Genomic DNA, 19,982 nt, shown 5'->3' with positions numbered 1-19,982 from the left:
GAATTCTATCCTTATATCCTTCAACATTTGCTTCATCCAAACAACTTGATTACAATTGTTTGTTACTAAAACATATTCTACTTCTACTATACTTTGTGAGGTAGTATCCTACTTCTTGTTTAGCCAAGAAACCAATTTTCCTCCAAGAAAGAAGGCTCCACCATTGGTATTCTTTCTGTCATCCATATTACCTACTCAATCAACACTAGTATAAGCATATAGAGTAAAATCATTAGATCTATCATACCCAAATCCAAACTCTAGTGTTCTTATAAGATATCTAAATATCCTTTTGACTAATGCATAATGTGATTCTTTGGGGTCAGCTTGAAATCTCACAACAATTCCAACTTCATTTTCTATATCTAGCCTTGTGTGAGTTAGATATTTCAATCCTCCAATCATAGATCTGTACTTCTTCTACTCAACAGTAGGTGTCTCATCCTTTGTAGATAACTTGTGTCTAGTTACCATAGGTGTTCCAATGGGTTTACATATTTCCAAACCAAACCTTTTCAATAATCTTTCAAATACTTAGTCTAAGAAATAAAGATTCCTTCTTTGTCCTACACAATCTATAATCCTAAAAAACATTTAATTTCAAATTCCTTCTTCATTTTTTCTGAAAACTTGTCACTTTCATCATCATTTCCTTCAAATATGATATCATCAACAAATATTACCAAAATCATCAATCCATCATCATTTTATTTCCAATATAGATTATTATCTATCATACATTTGTTATATGCAAGCTTTTTCAAATGCTTGTCCAATTTTGCATTCCAAGTTCTAGGTGCTTGCTTCAAGCCACACAATGCTTTCTTTAATCTATATACTATGTCCTTGTCATCTATTAAAGGCCAACCTTTAGGTTGTTCTATGTATACCTCTTCTTCAAGTTCTCCATTTAGAAATGTTGACTTGACATCCATCTAATATACTTTGAATTTCTTATATGCTACATATTCTAAGAATAATCTTACTACTTCTATTCTTGCCACGGGAGCATAGGTTTCATCATAGTCTATTCCTTATTACTATGAGTAACCTTTATATACCAATCTTGCTTTGTTCCTTACAACTTTACCTTGTTCATTCATCTTGTTCCTAAATACCAATTTTGTTGTTATCACATTCTTGTCTGTTGGTTTGGGGACCAATTCCCAAGCCTCATTCTTCACTATCTAAATCCAATTCTTATTTCATAGCTTGCTTCCAATAGTCATCTTTGCATGCTTCATCTACATTCTTTGGTTCAACTTGAGATATCAAACATAGTTCCTCATTGATTCTGCTTCGTGTCATCACACCTTTGTCTTTGCTTCTAATGATCTGTTCAGGTGGATGATTCTTTGTCATATTCTTACTAGAAATGGGAGTTTTTATTTCAACTCTTAGCTTTGTTGAAGGTTTGAGATTTGTTCCTACCTTAGCTCACCTTCATTCTACAAATCATTGTTAGTCTCAAAGAATACTTCATCATTATTTCGTTTAGTAACAACATTCTCATCATCTGAATTGTAGTCAACTATTCTTTCTTGTATCTTGAATTTCTAATCAACTCTTACATTTTCACTTTCAACAAGATTCTTAGTTCTTAGATTATAACATCAATAGGCCTTGCTTTTCAATTAATAACCAAGAAACATACCTTCATCACTTCTAGCATCAAACTTACCAATATCATCATCTCTTTTGATATAACATTTACTACCAAAAATTCTAAAATATTTAACTATTGGTGAGTGACCAAACCTAAGTTCATAAGGGGTCTTTTTCGTGTCTTTCTTGACTTGTACTTTTTTCATAGTGTAGACTTCTATATTCACATCTTCTCTCCAAAAAATCTTGAATGCATCATTCTTAGCTAACATAGCTCTTACTGCTTTTGTTACTAACCTATTTCTTCTCTCAATGATGCCATTTTGTTTAGGGGTTCTCAGAGCTGACAACTATCATTTGATTCCATTAGCTTCACAAAAGGCGTTAAACTCATTTGAAGTAAATTCTCCTCCTCTATCTAATCTTAAACATTTAATCTTCATACCTGATTCATTCTTAACTCTATTCTTGAATATCTTGAAACTTATCAAATTTCTCAAATTTTTATTTAAGAAATGCAACCCATATCATTCTAGAAAAGTCATCAACTAAAACCATGAAATACCTTTTTCCATAAAATCCTTTAGTCTTCGTAGGACCACTAAAATTTGTATGCATAATCACCAATTTTACTGCAGTAGTAAAATTCTTTCTATGAAAAGAAGTTTTGTTATGCTTTTCCAATACACACTCCTTACAAATTATATTAGTAGGATTTACAATCTTAGGCAAATCTCTAACTAAAAACATAATACTAGTCTTCACAATGTTGTCAAAGTTTATATGAAAAAATCTCTTATGTGATAACCAACTGTCATCTACCTTTGCAACCAAACATTTCGCTTCAATAGGGTTCAACTAAAATACATTACCTCTAGATCTGGTTCCTATTCTAATTACCTTTCCATCTTTGTCTCTAATCATGCATGTCTTCTATGTGAACTGTAACTAATAACCTTTATCCACTAGTTTTCCAACACTGAGAAGATTGTGCTTCAAACCATCAAAAAAATATACATCCTCAGTGTTAGTCTTACCATCAAGATTTATAGATCCAATACCTTTAACATGACATGTTGCATTGTTTCCAAATTTGACAATGCCTCCATCATGAATTGTATTGTCAACAAACTTGTTCATATCACCAGTCATATGATGTGAACAACCATCATCAATTATCTAATCCTTTTCAACCTATGATACCAAAGCTATTTTCTCTAGAATTTCTTCTTTAATAGCTACAAATCCTATTTCATCATCACTAAAATACAGTGCTTCTTCATTAGAATCATCTTCTTCATTTGCATAGAAACACTCTCTATCTCTTCTAGTTTTGAAATTTCCTCTATAATTTTTCTCTCTTTTAGGACACTTAGATGCATAATGACCAAATTTAACAACTCCAACATTTAAAGATTTTATCACCATCATTTTCTCTTCTAGAAGGGCTACTCCTTCTTCTATCTTTCTATTCTCATTAGATCTGCTATTGCTAGCAAAGTCTCCTCTAGCACTTGTACTCCTTGATAAACTAGGTCCAATATTTAGGGCATTGAAAGTTGTTTTAGTTTTGGTCAACTCTATAGACTATCTAAGCTCATTCTCAACTACTTCAAGTCTCTCAAGTAATGTTTCCTTTGTGAAATCTTTGGCACATGAGATCAACAATAATATCATTTGAACTGCTTGCTTAAATGGTGGTGTTAAGCTTTTCAATATCTTCCATATCACCTCATCATCTTGCTTGGTTCCTCCTTAAGATCTAATACTTGCTATAATTTTTGATATCATGCCTACAGATGTTCTTATAGATTCATCTTCCATCTGTTAGAATCTGAAAAGATTAATAACCCAGAAAATTAGTGCAAAGAGTAAATATCTAAACTATGAATGCAAATGATACAAAATCAAAATAGCATCATAGAGTTAGTCTCCAAGAGAGTAATGCAAATGCTGAAAGCAAAATAGCATTAAGAGGATGCAAAAACAAGAGATACAAATACAAGCCAGGTAGCATGCTTATATAGGCTAGGAAGAGGGAGGAGGTGGAAACACCAACCAATGAGGAGCAACCATCTATTGGACTAAAGATAGCAAAGTATCTTCCCAAGATAGCTAATGGATGCTCACATGTAGGAAGGTGACACCTCACAACCATTCACCTAATAAGACATGCTTTATTAACCTAAGCGAGATTATTAAAAGTGTAGGAAAAACCTATCAAAATAGGAAAAATAAAAAACTACACTAACACCCCCCCATAAGCGAAGCTTAGGTGAATGTAGAAATGGGTCCCGGCAAGTCAAGCCTGATGAGGTACCCATGTACATAAAATTCCCCCAAAAGAGAGAGAAAAGAGACTCCCCAAAGAAGATTAGGACTCCAAGTGAGAGGAAGAGGCCCCCCCAAAAGATGTAGCATCCCGCACCTCCAGCAAAGCTTGCAAATTTTGTCCGGTAGATCCACTTGCATCGAACAAGTTTTCTTGCCTTAGGAAAAAGGACAAGATCCCAAGTGTGGTTCCTCATCAAGGAACTATACTCTTCCTGCATAGCTGTATCCCACTCAAAAATACCAGAAGCCTCATGAAAGGACTGTGGATTTGAGGCAGTAGCAATGAAGATATGTAGAGCATCCTGGAATTGTGAACAAGTCTGCTTGGTGTCTGATGGATCCCCAACCCAATCACCTGCAAACTGCAAGGTCTGTCTAGCCCAAAGCGGACCGGAAGATGGAGAATCTAGAGGAGAATCATCAACCTGTAAATGATGACTAGGAGAGGAAGGAGGTGAGTCCTCTGAATCACTCTCTGCATCAGAAGTGGAGGTAGAAGACTGCTCAAGTGAATCTGACCCATCATGTATTCCAAGTGACTCCAATGTCAAAGTAGAAGGCAACCCTGTGACCATGCTTTGCTGGTTAAGCTGATGCAAGTAGTGGAAGTTAAGATGGCCAAACCGCTCATGCCATAATCTGCTCACATCATTAAAGTGAGTGAGTGAAACAGTCAAAGGAGGATCAGGAACAAAGTGAGAAAACATATAGAGTCGTGACCAATGATCTGCTCTCCCAACTGCAACTGTAGAATCATTGTGCAACTCACATATCTCCACTGAACTAGGAGTGAACTCAACCCGCTTGCCTAAACCCGTGTGAGTGATCTGGTGTACCGATTGGAGATTAGTTGACAATGAGGGTACATAAGGAACATCATGGAATGTACCGTCCCTCACATCAACAGAACCTCTCCCACACACCTCAAAAAGAGTGTTATCACCCATCAAAATAGAAGGCATAGTACACGGCTCCAAGGATGCAAGTTCTTCCTTAGATGAAGCCATTTGGTGTGAAGTACCCGAATCAAGAACCCAAGTGGATGGTGAGGAAGTGACTGCAAAAAGGGCCTTGCCCTTTCCTTTCCCCTTGCTATTTTCTTTTTCCTTGTTAGACCCTTCATTAGAACTTTGTTTGATAGACTCAGGAACACTGATATTATTCTTCTCAAGAATGTATGTCAAGTGATCAAGTTGTTTCTGCAAACATTTATGTTCATCATGACCAGGTCTTTTACAATAAGCACATTTGACCTTTTCTTTCTTAGGCTTATCGCCCTTGGAAGATGGTGTATCAATAGTTGAAGAAATCGGCGTCTGATCCTTCTTCTCCTCGCTATTCTTTTGTTTCTTGTCCTTACTATTGTTGTTACTACTTTGTCCTTGTTGTTCTTTTGTGCCTTGGTTAGCAGCCAAGGCATGTGACTTAAAGGACTTAAGAATGCCCATCTGGATTAGCTTGTCCTGTTCTCGAGTGAGATTGACAGCAAAATCATCTAAAGATGGCATGGTGAATTGAGTACCAAGTGCACCCTTAGTAGCATAGAAGGTAGAAACAAACACAGAATATTCTGAACTTAGCTTAGAGAGAATACTAAGAATCAGTTGTTCATCTTTCTTTTCAATTCCACATTGTTTTAACTGTAGCCTTAGTGATTTCAATTTGGTGAAGAAATCTTGAATTGTGTTGAAATTGCCTGGACTCAAACTAATTAATTCATTTTCCAACATATGACCCCTCATTGAATCTTGTGTGCCAAATAGTGTCTCTAGCTTTGTCCATACTTTATTTGGTGTATCCAAAGACTCAATGTGAAATAGCAAGTCAGGAGAAATAGACAAACACAATGTTCCATATGCCTCATCACATTTGTTAAACCACTTAGGCTTGTCTTCATCTTTAGTAGGTTCAGTTTCAAGTCCCATAGTTATCCTATTTAATCCAGCTTTCTTTAAGTGAATTGTCATGCATGATTTCCACTCAAAGTAATTGTATGGAGTTAGGATGGGCATATTTGTTTGATCCATGATGAAGAAATGCAGAGAAGAAATGCTAAAAAGAAGAGAACCCAGCCACGACAATGCCCCCCCTCTTTACTCAATCAAAGAACCCCCCCTCAAAGAAATATGATTTGGCACTTTATTTTAGTGCATTTACAACTACCACTAGAAAGAATTACTTAGTGGTCTTGATTTCAATGCATTACAAACCCTCATGAAGAGCATATGCTAGAAGTGAAACTTGGGCACAATAATCAAAGAAATAAATAGCACCAATGTGATCTACTCGAAAAATTATGCACTTTCAAAAAAAGAATCACCTCGATACGAGGTCGTATGAGAAAGTTATGATCCTTCGAAGTTTCCAAAATGAGAACTGTGCACAGTCATGGCTGAGAATCTGCAATTTCGGAAGAATTCATGTATGAAAATCAAAAACCAACTCCGCTAGTGGATAGAGCACAAAAAAATAGCCAAGTTCATAATAAGAATCATCAAAATCGGAGTCCATATGAGCAAGAACGAGACATTTGAAAACTGCATTCAAATCTGCGGCTGCCAACGGAGAGGGGTATGGCTGTAGCTTTGCATGCTCGATTATGAAAAATATACAGCTTGCATGCAAAATATAAAAGATACCCAGATGGTTTTTCGAGGCTGCGAACAAAACCCAGAAAGCGTTTTTCTTGCTGATGAACAGAAGATGTTGCTGCAGTGTAAATCAGACGCCTTTAACTGTAAAAAACGGCTCCAAAAATCAGAAAACGACCCCAGCAACCAAAATATGACATGCAAATGCTGGATCAGCTTCTTAAGTCCATCAATGGCATGCTGAAACCTGCAAAACTGATTGAAAACTCCAAATATGCAAGTTGGTTGTCAGATTTGAGATTGAAACCCCAGAGAAAAACTGTTTTTGTCAAAACTTTTCTGATTCTCAGGATCATCCAAAGATGCAAGAGAAACTAAAATTACTCAAATAAGGAAACTAAAATCTACTCTTGCACATAGAAAAGCTCTGATACCATGTTAGAATCTGAAAAGATTAATAACCCAGAAAATTAGTGGAAAGAGTAAATATCTAAACTATGAATGCAAATGATACAAAATCAAAATAGCATCATAGAGTTAGTCTCCAAGAAAGTAATGCAAATACTGAAAGCAAAATAGCATTAAGAGGATGCAAAAACAAGAGATACAAATACAAGCCAGGTAGCATGCTTATATAGGCTAGGAAGAGGGAGGAGGTGGCAACACCAACCAATGAGGAGCAACCATCTATTGGACTAAAGATAGCAAAGTATCTTCCCAAGATAGCTAATGGATGCTCACATGTAGGAAGGTGACACCTCACAACCATTCACCTAATATGACATGCTTTATTAACCTAAGCGAGATTATTAAAAGTGTAGGAAAAACCTATCAAAATAGGAAAAATAAAAAACTACACTAACACCATCATCTTAGCATCTTGAAATGCACAAATCCAACTTTGTAACCTCAATTTCTTACAATGATCATCTCCTTCAAAACTATTTTCCAAAGCTTTCCAAATCATATGAGAAGTAATAAGTGACTTTACCTAGTTGTACTCAATTTCAAGAAGTGTAGACAATGGTGCTTCTCTAGCTCTCATGTCACACATGAAAAGTTCCCTTTCTTCCTCGATATAAGTTTCCAAATCTTTCTCAGCAATGGTTGTCTTTTTTGATTTTGTCAAGATCCAATATCCTGGACCCATATAGAGTAGATGTGTCTTCATCTTTTCCTTCTAGCTCTCATAATTTCTTCCATAAAACTTCAAACTATCCTTTCTAAATATGTTCACCATGGATCTCCCAAAGTTGTTAAACTTTATCTTCAAGGACCTGATGCTCTGATGTAATGTCTCGCCCAAAGATACTTGGAAGAAGGATGAAATACAAGCCAAGATTTTTTTTTTTGAACAAATATGAGTGCACATGACAACAACATACATAGATCACAATGAAAGACTTAACCACCATCTCGACAACCAATGAATCTCCAAACGCCACTACCCAAACTAACACACACACACAACTGAAAACTAAAATCTAAAATGATAGCAATACAAAGAATCTAAGATCTATCAAAGAATGATAAATTATGTAAACCCAAAGGGTACTATAATCACCAAAAATTGATCCCCAAAAACTAGTTGAGGTGCCCCCTATTTTCCATGTGATGACCATAGATTAACAAGATTTCACATTAAGATTTGTAGCATGTCGTGTGAGGAAGTACCTTCTACACAAGGATGTGCACCATACAGCATGAGAAAGTACTTGGCCAAATAGCCAAGACAACCAAAACTAGTGTTGGGTTTCACACAAGAAAGTGCCAAAGGCCATGCAAAGAAATCCAACACAATATGCGAGATCTTGCATCCTCATGTGAGAAAGCATGACTTCAAGTGAGATCCCAAGACAACATGCCAAAAAAGAAAAAGGTAAAAAGAAAAGGAATAAAGTTTCTCCACACTGGGGAGTCCTAGATCCACATCTCGAGGTGAGGACACTCGAACAATAACTAAAAGACAGAAACACAATCTAACCATCTAGCAATTAATGAAGAGAATGTACAAAAGGAAGCATTGCAGTGTACTAAAACAACATTAGAATAAGTAAAATAACATCATAATAAATGGTACAACCAAACCAAGTATGCAGTTCCTCCCAACCATAATAGTACAATAAGACCATCATGGGCCCTAACCATCCTCCACGCATAACATCCCAAGCTATCGATTAGATCATTGGTACTATCATATAAGGATGTCACTAGTAAAAAATGCTACAACATAAGCTTAAAAAAATCTAACATGCTAAAAGTAAAGCATAAAATAATCCTACAAAATACGATAACATCATCTATCATATGCTAATCATCATAATGAGGAAATGTGTCAATAAATAACATCATCTAAACATGATAGACAAGCATTCCAATGAAAGCATAAATCACAACAAAGCATACTCTAGAACCCAAAGCACCAAGAAAACATGGTCACACTAGGACAAGAAACCATCTCTGTGCACTTGTCCCTAGTAGTGGTATAGGTAGTTATGCCTCCCAACCATGTGGAATTTGCAGGCCCACTCTCACCATGTCGATGGAGATAATGATCCAACCACAAACACACACAAACCAAGCATCCATGGCTAACACACATGTCAGATAGTATGATGACTAAAATCAAGACGTAGATAATGCATAACTATAGGTCCTAGTTAGACACTCAATGACCTACTAAGTAGGGGCTGACATCATGGAGAGTTGCTTGGTAGCAACAAGCCTAAGCTTAGATCATGCAAATTCAACTCCCTCAATAGAAAGGCTCTAGAACATACATTTTATTATCTTAAGTTTTATTAGCACCTAGTATTTTCTTTATTTATCATGCTTGATTAAAACTTTTTCATGCCAACCCTTGGGAAATAGGCACTGGATTGTGGAAAAGAAGCCCCCTCCATATGCTACCCTACCCTACTCATGCTCATCCATCAATGAGTGCCTGTAGGCATGTAAATTCCCAACCCAACCCCAATGATCATAATTTCTAGAAGTACCACAGAAGATCAGGCCTCGCAAGTCACTCGACAAATGTATGCACACATATTTGTGTGTGGTACACCACCATCACAAAGATCATAACACAAGGACTAGATGAGAACAAAAAGTAGAAAGTCACTCAACTGAAATTAGACTTGAGAGGACCGATGTGGCATGTATCCCAATGCAACATAAAAGTGCAAAAATGGTTTGACTGACATCCAAATGAATTATTCAAGTCCATGACCAACATTATGCCAAGAAAATCTAAGAAAATAGGGTGGCACGCAAAATAAGGTAAAAACCCCAGAAACTGGAAAACTTCAAATTTAGAATCCATTTGGTCTTTGGGTACAAAAACTCTAAAAATCCAATAATATTTGGGTTCAAACACTGTATGCAAAAATGGCCAGCATAATGGTGTGAAACCCCAAACACCCATCCCAAAAATTGGGAAAATGTTGATACCTGACCAACTGAGCAGAACCAGCAAACAAAAATGGAGGGGAACACTAGTTCTCAACCTCTTAACAAACTGCTACTAGAAACAGAAGTTGAAACTAAGTAGAAACAAGAAAATGAGAAGGCCCTACCTGATAGGAAAAGGGGTTAAAACTAAAAACAATAAAACAAATTACCCGTTGAATTTGTTGGAGATCACAGTAAAACATGGTCTACCCAAGCCAGATCCAATGAGACTAATCCTGTAAAAATCCCATGCTCACAGCTCTCAGAACAAGAAGAAAACCAATCCTTTAGAAGGAGGATTTCAAAAAATCTCTTTAATTTCTAAATTGCAAAATTGAAAAGTGAAAATACAAATCCCTTTTTCAATATGTATTCACTTAAATTGAGTGAATAGTCGATTAGGGAAAATAGCCACTTAGACTAGCTAGACTCCAAATCAACCCAAACAAAAATAGGTTATTCCTTGTAACAGAAATTCACCTAAGGAAAAGCTACTAGAAATTAAATTTGAGAAGATTTAAAGCCTAAAAACCCAAAATCATAGAAAATCACTTAACAACTTTTGTGACAGTGCGAACCTTTAAATGCATAGACATGCTCACTAGTCTAATCACATAATGCAGATGAGTTCAAATTTAATAATCACCGAAAGGTTTAATTTAAATAATGAAATAAGGATACATTGACCATAGAAGGATGATGTTGGTAAAATATGAATAGTTGAATCACTAACTCCATGTGCCACTACAAAGGATATAATTCCTACACACGAAAACACACAATTAAGTGTAATTTCATAATAATATCATAACCAAAGAAATAATGCATTAAATACCTAATTAATCCATTTAAATCACTCACATTCGCATAAAGCATAAAGAAAAAAGAATGAAGAAAATTACCATAGCATAAAATCCATCACATAACATAATCAGAAAATATGTCCAAATACTAGATACTCAGATATCATCATAGATCTACTATCATCTCAAAATGGCATCAACATGCAAATATGATAATTGAACAACATAGCAGTATAGCATCTATGATACTGAAACAAGGTATAACATCTGACCCCTAGGTCATCTCAAAGTACAAATAAAAAAGAGTGTCAAGTATCTCTCGAATAAAAAATAGACAAGGTACAGAATGCAAACATGAGAGGCACTACATCTAATACCAATGGTTAGAAACAATAGTCCACCAAGATAACTGAGAGGGGAGGGAGGGTGAATCAGTTATCCAAAAATTAAAATATTTATCCACCTCAAATAATTTTAACCATTCAACCAAAGTAAATAGCAGCCATAGAAAGATGTACATACATAATTACACTAGATATGTTAACTAGGGAAACCCTTGATCAAAGGGAAAACCATGGTGGAAATGATGCACACAAGATGATGTGGTAATATAAATATTCCTTATTAGAGGATGTACCCTATTAGGGGTCTATTACAACATTTAGTACATATGAGTTTGTATTAGGAGACTTTAAATCCTTGTTAAATGATTCCAAACCTATTAGGAGCTATAGAAGATAGAAGGACCCACTGTCCAAACAGCTTTTGGGGCAAGATCATCAAACTCACTATCCAACTAATCTCTCAACTATTCCTTGCAAAATAATTCTATGTACTGTACTTTAAATTATTTCCTCTATCCTGTCAACCAGAAAAATCACTATCTGACCTTGTAGACTAGGTCACGAACCTTGGATCCAAGTATCAAAGGAAAATGTCCTTCCTTTATACCGAATCCATAAAAAAATTCTTTGAGTTGGCTATCACACCTTCTCAATTAATTATTATATGACCTCATTAAGAACATGTTACACTTAGAAATAACATTAATCTTCAGCCTTGTAACTTGAATGACTTTCCATACATGCAATAGGTAGACTGTTAGAACTCAAAATCAATGCAATGAAAATGCTAAGAGAGATTTCCTAAGCACCCTGGCTTTTCTTGGCCTACCTAGTTTTTTGTCTTGTCTCCATGGCTTTTTTATGGTTCCTATCATTTTATGTGGGGTGATGTTTCATAGTTTTTCTTTTAGTTTTTGTTGTTACTTTAAGCATTCTCTTTTTGTCTGATCTATATTTTGTATGGGTTTTAGGGCCCTGTTAAAACCTATTTTCCTTAATCAATAGCTTTCTGTACATGCAATATTATGATGAGGAAAATTAGCTACATTATCTCTAGAATTTTTTGTTCACATCGTTAACTTTGGCTTCACAAAATAATAACTCTACTAAGAGATATAACAAATTTACCAAAACATGCCTCTATAAACTTATCCCAAAACAATCTTCACCAAAACTTACATAACTTCTTCTAGACTTGATATCTTGTGCTTCTGAGGTTAGCTACATATACTAGACACTTAGTAGTATCTCCCTCTAACCTCACTTAGTGAAAGCACTCAACGATCCATTCATACCAACTTGATCTTTTCGTTGTTCTTCTGTCAAATACCATAGAAAACTCCTTTGTTGACATCAATGAAAAACATAGTCATGAATGTAACATATCATCGTGATAATTATCTAATTAAGTTTCTACAATACTCCCCCATGGAAGTATCATCAGAATTCATGCTTCCAAAAAAACCATCCTAAACCCTATCATGTTTCACGGATCAGGGATGAGCATAAGATATTGGTAAGTGAACAATGTGTTATGAAGTTCAAGATTGTAAATTTTACTTTGGTGAAGATCTATGTAATGTTATACCTATGGATTTTTGTCATATTCTATTGGGTATACCTTGGAAATATGATAGATATGCTATACATAATGGATGATTGAATCAATATACTCTTTGGGTGAATGGGAGAAAGAAACTATTGTTGCCTTTGATTGAAAGTCTAGATGAGGTTAATTGTACTACTGTGAGAATTTGCATGGTTAATGGAAAGCAATTTGAAAAGAAAATGAAGAAGATCCAAATCTATTTTTTCATAATTCCTAGAAGACTAAGTTGTGTGAGTAGTAACTGAGTGATAGAAAATAGTTATAATCGAGTGACAAATAATGATAGCCGAGTGATAGAGCTTAGTGGTAACCAAGTGAAAATAGAAGTTGGTACTATTGACCAAGTGCCAATAGAAATTTCAAATTTTCTAAATGAGTATAAATAGATTGTTTTAGATTAAAGTAAAAATAAGTTTTGAAGGGGACTCAAAACCCTTAACAGAAAATAAAAAGAAAAGCTATGAAGCACTACTAGGTTTTACAAGGACCTGAAACCTGCAATTTAAAAATAGCAAAATTAGGTTTTATAGGGACCTAAAACCACATAAAAGGATCATAAAATGAACCCGGGTTTTACAAGGACCTAGAACCTAGTTTTTACAAAAAACAAAAACTAGATAAAATAACCAATATCAGTGACCAATTATGGGACCACTACAAAAAATAGAGACCAAAAACTAGTGACACTACTAGCTTCTATTGCAACTCTTTAATCATTTTGACCACCTCTTTGCCCACCTCTGCAATGCCTTGGATGGTATCAGCAACCGATCCTCTAGTAGTCTCAACTGCCCTTTTCCTGGAGCTCTGTTTGGCTCTTTTACTTGGTCCACCTGGAGACATAATTTCCTTATTGGTTGACTTCCCTAAACTTGTAGCAGTAGCAAAAATACTAGAAATAACCTGCTCCATCTTATTGCCACTTTTTTTTATCACCAAATGAAGTTTTTGTTCATACTCCTTTAGTTTCTCCAGTATATTACCCACCTGAACTTCCATCTGACTAATCTTTACATGGTCAATTTCCTACTCCTATTGCACCTTTTCAACTTTTCTTTTTAGACTCATTAATTCATTATACATCCATGAGTTAGCTTGCAAAGAGGTATAAGATTTAAGCTTTGCAGTATGCAAGAAGGAAAGCATAGTATCCCTATGAGTAGACTCATTCTTCTCCTGCCCCATTTCTTCTCTACTAGAAGACTCATTCTTCTCTATCCTTACATCTTCCCTCACATTCACATTAGAAGGGTCTTCCTTTTCCTTCACCATTTCTTCTTTTCCATCCCTCACTCCCTTGGAATGCTCACTTTGATTTTCCTCTTCATTAACATTACCCAACCCTATATTTTTCTCATTACTTTCTTCCTCTTCATCCTTACCAATCTCACTCTTGCTTCCCAAGTAGCATTCCAAATTGGAACTAAAATCTCCCACATCCATATTCTCCTCCTCCTCCAAATTTTTATCCTCCTTATTTTCTGAGTTATCAGACTCAGTAATCTCTTCCACATTTTGCTGAGGGGTTTGTTGGCATTCTTGCTTCAAACTCCTCCTTTTTCCTTTAATGCCTTCATCACCCTTACTCTTCCTAGAGTAAGTTTTGCTAATAGAGCCCTTCTTTTTTTTAGAAGGAGTACAAGACACAATGGCCTTGTTTTTACAGTAATCCTTAATAAGTAAAATTAACCCTTCATGTAAAATCAGACAAGACTCTTTTTTCCTATGAGCTTGTAAACTTTGGAGTAAAGAAAATCTTAGATAAAAAAGAAATGAGAGCCTATCCTTGTGCCTAAAGTGATTAAGGAACAAAAAATGAAATTTATGAACATGCTTAGTTGTACCATCTAAAATAAAATACTCATGAATGAACGAGAGCACATCCTGCCAGATAACCTTAATTTGACCCAGTTCATAAAAATTGCCATTCTTCTCCAAATTTTTTTCTTCTACATTAGTTTTGGGAAATTTCTTAAATGCAACATTTGAAATACTCGTTTCTTTATTGAACTTTATGCCATCCTTAGGCAAACCTATCACCTCAGCTATGAACTCTTCAGTCAAATGCACTGTCACTCGATGCAATGAAACCCTATCTTCAATCCAATTTTTGAAGAACACCTCTATTACATGAGGCTTATACCCATAAAGACACTCCAAATAAGTGGTGACATTACCCTTCTATAGAATATACCATAGAGAAGCTTTGGCCTTCCATGCCTTGCATTTTTTTGGCTCTTGTTTTCTTGGTTCTCCACCCATTTCCAAAGACTTTGAATTACTGCAATAAGCCAAAATGAAATGGACATGAAGAACAGATGAATTAATCAAAGATAATACATTCATTGATAGAACTAAGGCACACATTAAAATAGATATGTGTAAAGCCAGGTTTAAAATCAGATTAATGTGCTTCCTTGAGGAGAGAACACTAACATCCATAACCACACTCCCATATATCATTAAATTGCTAATCTTGGAAAATATTTCCCTCCATTTACATGAGTTGTATCATAATTAATAAGGGCTTTCAAATCCACATTCCTACTTAAGTCACCATGCCATGTCATCTTATACCCCATTTGGACAGCATAGTTTGCAATCTATTTTGCCACCACATTACCTTCGTGGAAAGAATGAGATATAATCACTTTTTCAAATTTATTTGAATGCACGAGAGCACATCCTGCTAGATAACGTTAATCTAACCTAGTTCATAAAAATCATCATTCTTCTCCAAATTCTTTTACTCTTCATCCCTTTTGGGAAATTTCTTAAATCTAGCATTTGAAATACTCATTTCTTTACTGAACTTAATGCTTTCCTTAGGAAAACTCGTCACCTTAGCTATGAACTCTTTAGTCAAATGCACTGTCACTCCATGCAAAGAAACCCTATCTTTAATCTAGTTTTTGAAGAATGCCTTTGTTACATGAGGTTTATACCATAGCTAATGTTTTACCACCAGTAAGAAGTATAAGCCATTGTATGGAAATAATTCATAGAGCTAGTTTTTAAAACAAAGTGCCATGTATATTAATACATATAGAGAATGAAGAACTTAAAAAACAAGTACATGAGTTGTTGCAAAAAGGTTTGATTAGAGAAAGTTTGAGTCCATGTGTCGTACCTATTGTATTAGCACCTAAGAAGAATGGAGAATGGAGAATGTGTACTAATTCTAGAGCTATTAACAAGATCACAATGAAATATAGGTTTCCTATGTTGAGGATGGATGACATAATGGATTGTTTGAGTGGAGAAAAGTATTTTACCAAGATTGATTTGAAGAGTGGTTATCATTAGATCAGAATCAAAGAAGGTGATGAATGGAAGATTACTTTCAAGATAAAAGATGGTCTGTATGAATGGTTGGTAATGCCTTTTGGTTTGACTAATGCACCTAGACTTTGATGAGGTTGATGAGTGAAATTCTCAAGAGATTTTTCAATAAGTTTTTGATTGTTTATTTGGATGATATTTTGATATTTAGTAAGACTAGGGAAGAACATCTTGAGCATGTTAGACAAGTATTGCAAAGATTGAAAGAGGAGAAGTTGATGACTAACTTGAAAAAGTCTTCCTTTATGCAAGAGGAGATTGTGTATTTGGGATTTGTGATTTCAGCTGATGGTTTGAGAATGGATCCTGAGAAGGTTAAAGCAATTTTGGAATGGACTACACCTGAGACTGTGTGTGAGATAAAACCATTTCATGGTTTGGCTAGTTGTTTTTATAGAATTTTTATAAAGAATTTAAGTTATTTTTGTAATTCTATGATTGAGACAATGAGAGGAGATAAAAAAGTATTTTAAGTGGACACATAGAGCAAATAAGAGTTTTGAGAAGTTGAAATAAAAGGTTTTCAAGTTACCTATATTAGCTTTGTCTGATTTTAATAAGTTATTTCAAGTTGAATGTGATGCAAGTGGTAGCACAATAGGAGCTATATTGAGTCAAGAAGGTAAAATTTTTTCTTTTTAAATGAGAATTTGAATTATGCTAAAAGGAAGAATTTTTTCTATGATCAATAATTTTATGCTATTGTTCAAGCCTTGAAGAAGTGGAGACATTATTTTATTCCTAAGCAGTTTGTGTTGTATACTGATCATAAAGCTTTACAGTATGTGGTAAGTCAACATAAGTTGAATCAGAGACATATGAAGTGGGTTGAGTACTTACAGAGTTTCACATTTGTGATAAACCATAAAGGTGGAGTTACTAACCGAGTTAATGATGCATTGAGCAGAAGATGTTCTTTGTTGACCAAGATGAAGGTTGATGTTCTTGGTTTTGATGAAATGAAAGAGTTGTAATATACTTACCCCACTTTTTTTGAGGCATGGAGAGAGTGTAGAGCACCAAATCTATTAGATCACATGAGTAAATATGATGAGTATTTCATTCAAGAAGGTATTTTGTTCAAAGGAATTTAGCGATGTATACCAAGTATTTTTATGAGAGTTAATTTGATTAAGGAAAAGCATTATGATGGATTAGCTAGACATTTTGGAATTGATAAGACATCAAGTTTGTTGAAGTATAAGTATTATTGGCCACATATGTATATAGATCTTTAGAAGTTTGTAAGCAGTTGTGGAATTTGTCAAGTTGCAAAAGGAGTAAGTCAGAATATTGTATTGTATACACCTATTTTTGTTCCTAAGAAACCTTGGAATGACACCAGCATGGATTTTATTCTCGGATTACCTAAAACACCAAGAGGGTATGACTCCATATTTGTTGTTATGAGTAGATTTTCTAAAATGGCAAATTTTATACCGTGTAAGAAGACACTAGATGTTGTGCATGTTACTAAGATTTTCTTCAAAGAGATTGTTAGATTGCATTGATTACCGAGAAGTATTATTTGTGACAGAGACAATAAGTTTGTTGGTTATTTATGGAGGACTTTGTGGAAGAAGATGGGTACTGAATTGAGATTTAGTTCTACATTCCATCCACAAATAGATGGAAAATCATAGGTTGTGAATAGAAGCTTGGGTAATTTGTTGAGATGTTTAGTTGGAGATAAGCCTTGAGTAATTGGGAGATTGTATTGGCACAAGTTGAGTTTGCATTTAATAATTCTATGAATAGGAGTACAAGAGGGGTAAAAAAATACCTTTTGATATTGTTACTAGAATGCAGCCTAGAGGAATATCAAATTTGAGGGATGTTGCTAGTGAAGAGAAGAGAAGTGTTGAAGGGGAAGAATTTTCTAGTTTTATGAAGTCTTTGCATGAGAAAGTAAAGTTGAAGTTGGAACAAATTAATCAAAAGTATAAGGAGAATGTTGAAAATTCTAGAAGACATTCTATTTTTGAAGTTGGTGATGAGGTAATGGTACATTTCATTGAAGAAAGGTAGATTTCTTATTAGAACATATAGTAAGATGAAGATGAAGAAGTTTGGACCTTATAAGATCTTGAAGAAGTTTGATAGTGATAATGCTTATGAAGTTGAGTTGCCTGATGAAATGGATATATTTCCTATATTCAATGTTGCTGATTTGTATAAGTATAATGAGTTAGATAATGAATTTGTTGTATCAGATGATTATCCTAAGAAGTAGATTGAAAAGGTTAAAAAAGTATTTGATTAGAGAGTTGGTAAGAGCACAAGAGGAAAATATTACTATGAGTATTTGGTGAAGTGGAAGAATAGACTAGTTGAAGATGCTACATGGATTTCTCAATCTAAGTTGGATTCAACTCAGGTTGTGACACTTGCATGATTCAGGAGAATCATTTCTCTTAACCCTATTTTTTTGATGCAGGAGCATCCTGGGTTGTCTATGTTATCCTAATTTTTTTCTTTGTTTCTACTGAGCTTACAATGTTGACCAAGTTCTAACATTGTCGAGTTACAGTTGATGTCAAGTGATAGTATTGTTGAGCTCATTTTTTATTGAGTTTCCTTCATTGGTTGAGTGTCTTTAGATGTCAAGTTGGTCGGTATCCTCTTTGACCAAGTTGCAGTTCTGACTGAGTTTGGTGTTTAATGAGTTCTTTGATGGCCAAGCTCTTTCATGTATCAAGTTGTCTAGTGATTACTCTATTGATCGATTCCTTCATTGATTGATTTTTCTATTTTTCGGTTCTTAGTTTGAGGTGACTTATGTATTTAATTTGGATCATGAATTCAATGATAGGGTTTTTCTTGGGATGAGTACAGACTATTTTAAAGTTAGTCTTTATATTATGTAATGTTCTAGAATCTTCTATAAGCTACTTTGGAAAGTATAAATAGAGGTATTTAATTTAGTTTAGGGGAAGGGACTTAGAGAGTTTAGAGTATATGTTCTTGGAATTGCAAATTTGAAGCTAGATCATAGATCTTGAAGTTATTCTTTGTAAATGGTCGTAACCCAATAGGCCTTATAGATGGGCATGTATGTTGATCATTTGATGAATCAATAAAAGTGTCTTGTTCTCTCTCTCCTCAGTGTTGTTCTCTATGTGTTTTCTTATGTTGTGTTTACTCAGCAAGGTGTTTGGACAATTAAGTGTGTCCTTGGCCCTACCTATTCAATCTGTTCTTGTGTCAACTCCTAATGAAAGTCCTCTATGAAGGCCTTTAGGGTTGGCCTACGTAAAAAATAAAAAATAATTTTTCATACAAATAATAAACATTGCAAAATTCAATATTAAATCAATTCAAAGGATATTAAAAAAAAAAAAAAAAACTATTACACATGATTTTTAGTATTTTGCTAATACACATTATAGGGTCAAAAATTAGGACATATAATATGTTACAAAACTTTGAAGGTCTCAATGAAGGAAGCACTTGTGCTAGGTAGTGAGACCCTTCCTAAAATATCTAAGAAAGATCACTATAGAGACAAAGATCACAAGGGTACATCAAGAGACAAAGAAAAATATTCACTAGTGAATCCCCAATGAATGAATGAATTGATGTATTGATAGCTTAGATTGAGATGACAATAGCCTTGTAAGAAAGAAACTAGAATTACATGTTTCACATGAAGATAACCTTATAGGAAAGGTCTCAATGAAAGCAACAAGTGTATACCAAGTGATGATTAACCAAGGTAAAATAGTGATATTACACTAACATCATAGAAATACAACAACATAATAAATTAGAAGTTGCATTTATGCCCATGGCTTGGCCTACAAGTGATATTTTGAATCAATATGTTAAATAATTTTCTTATTATGGAGATGTAATCAACCTCTACATATAGTTTTGATTCTAGTGAAATTGAGAAGGGATGTCT

Source organism: Cupressus sempervirens, chromosome 1 (genome assembly GCF_028749045.1).
Source record: "Cupressus sempervirens isolate cs-2001-9-10 chromosome 1, ASM2874904v1, whole genome shotgun sequence".
Taxonomy (NCBI): Eukaryota; Viridiplantae; Streptophyta; class Pinopsida; order Cupressales; family Cupressaceae; genus Cupressus; species Cupressus sempervirens.
This window is presented reverse-complemented; position numbering follows the sequence as displayed.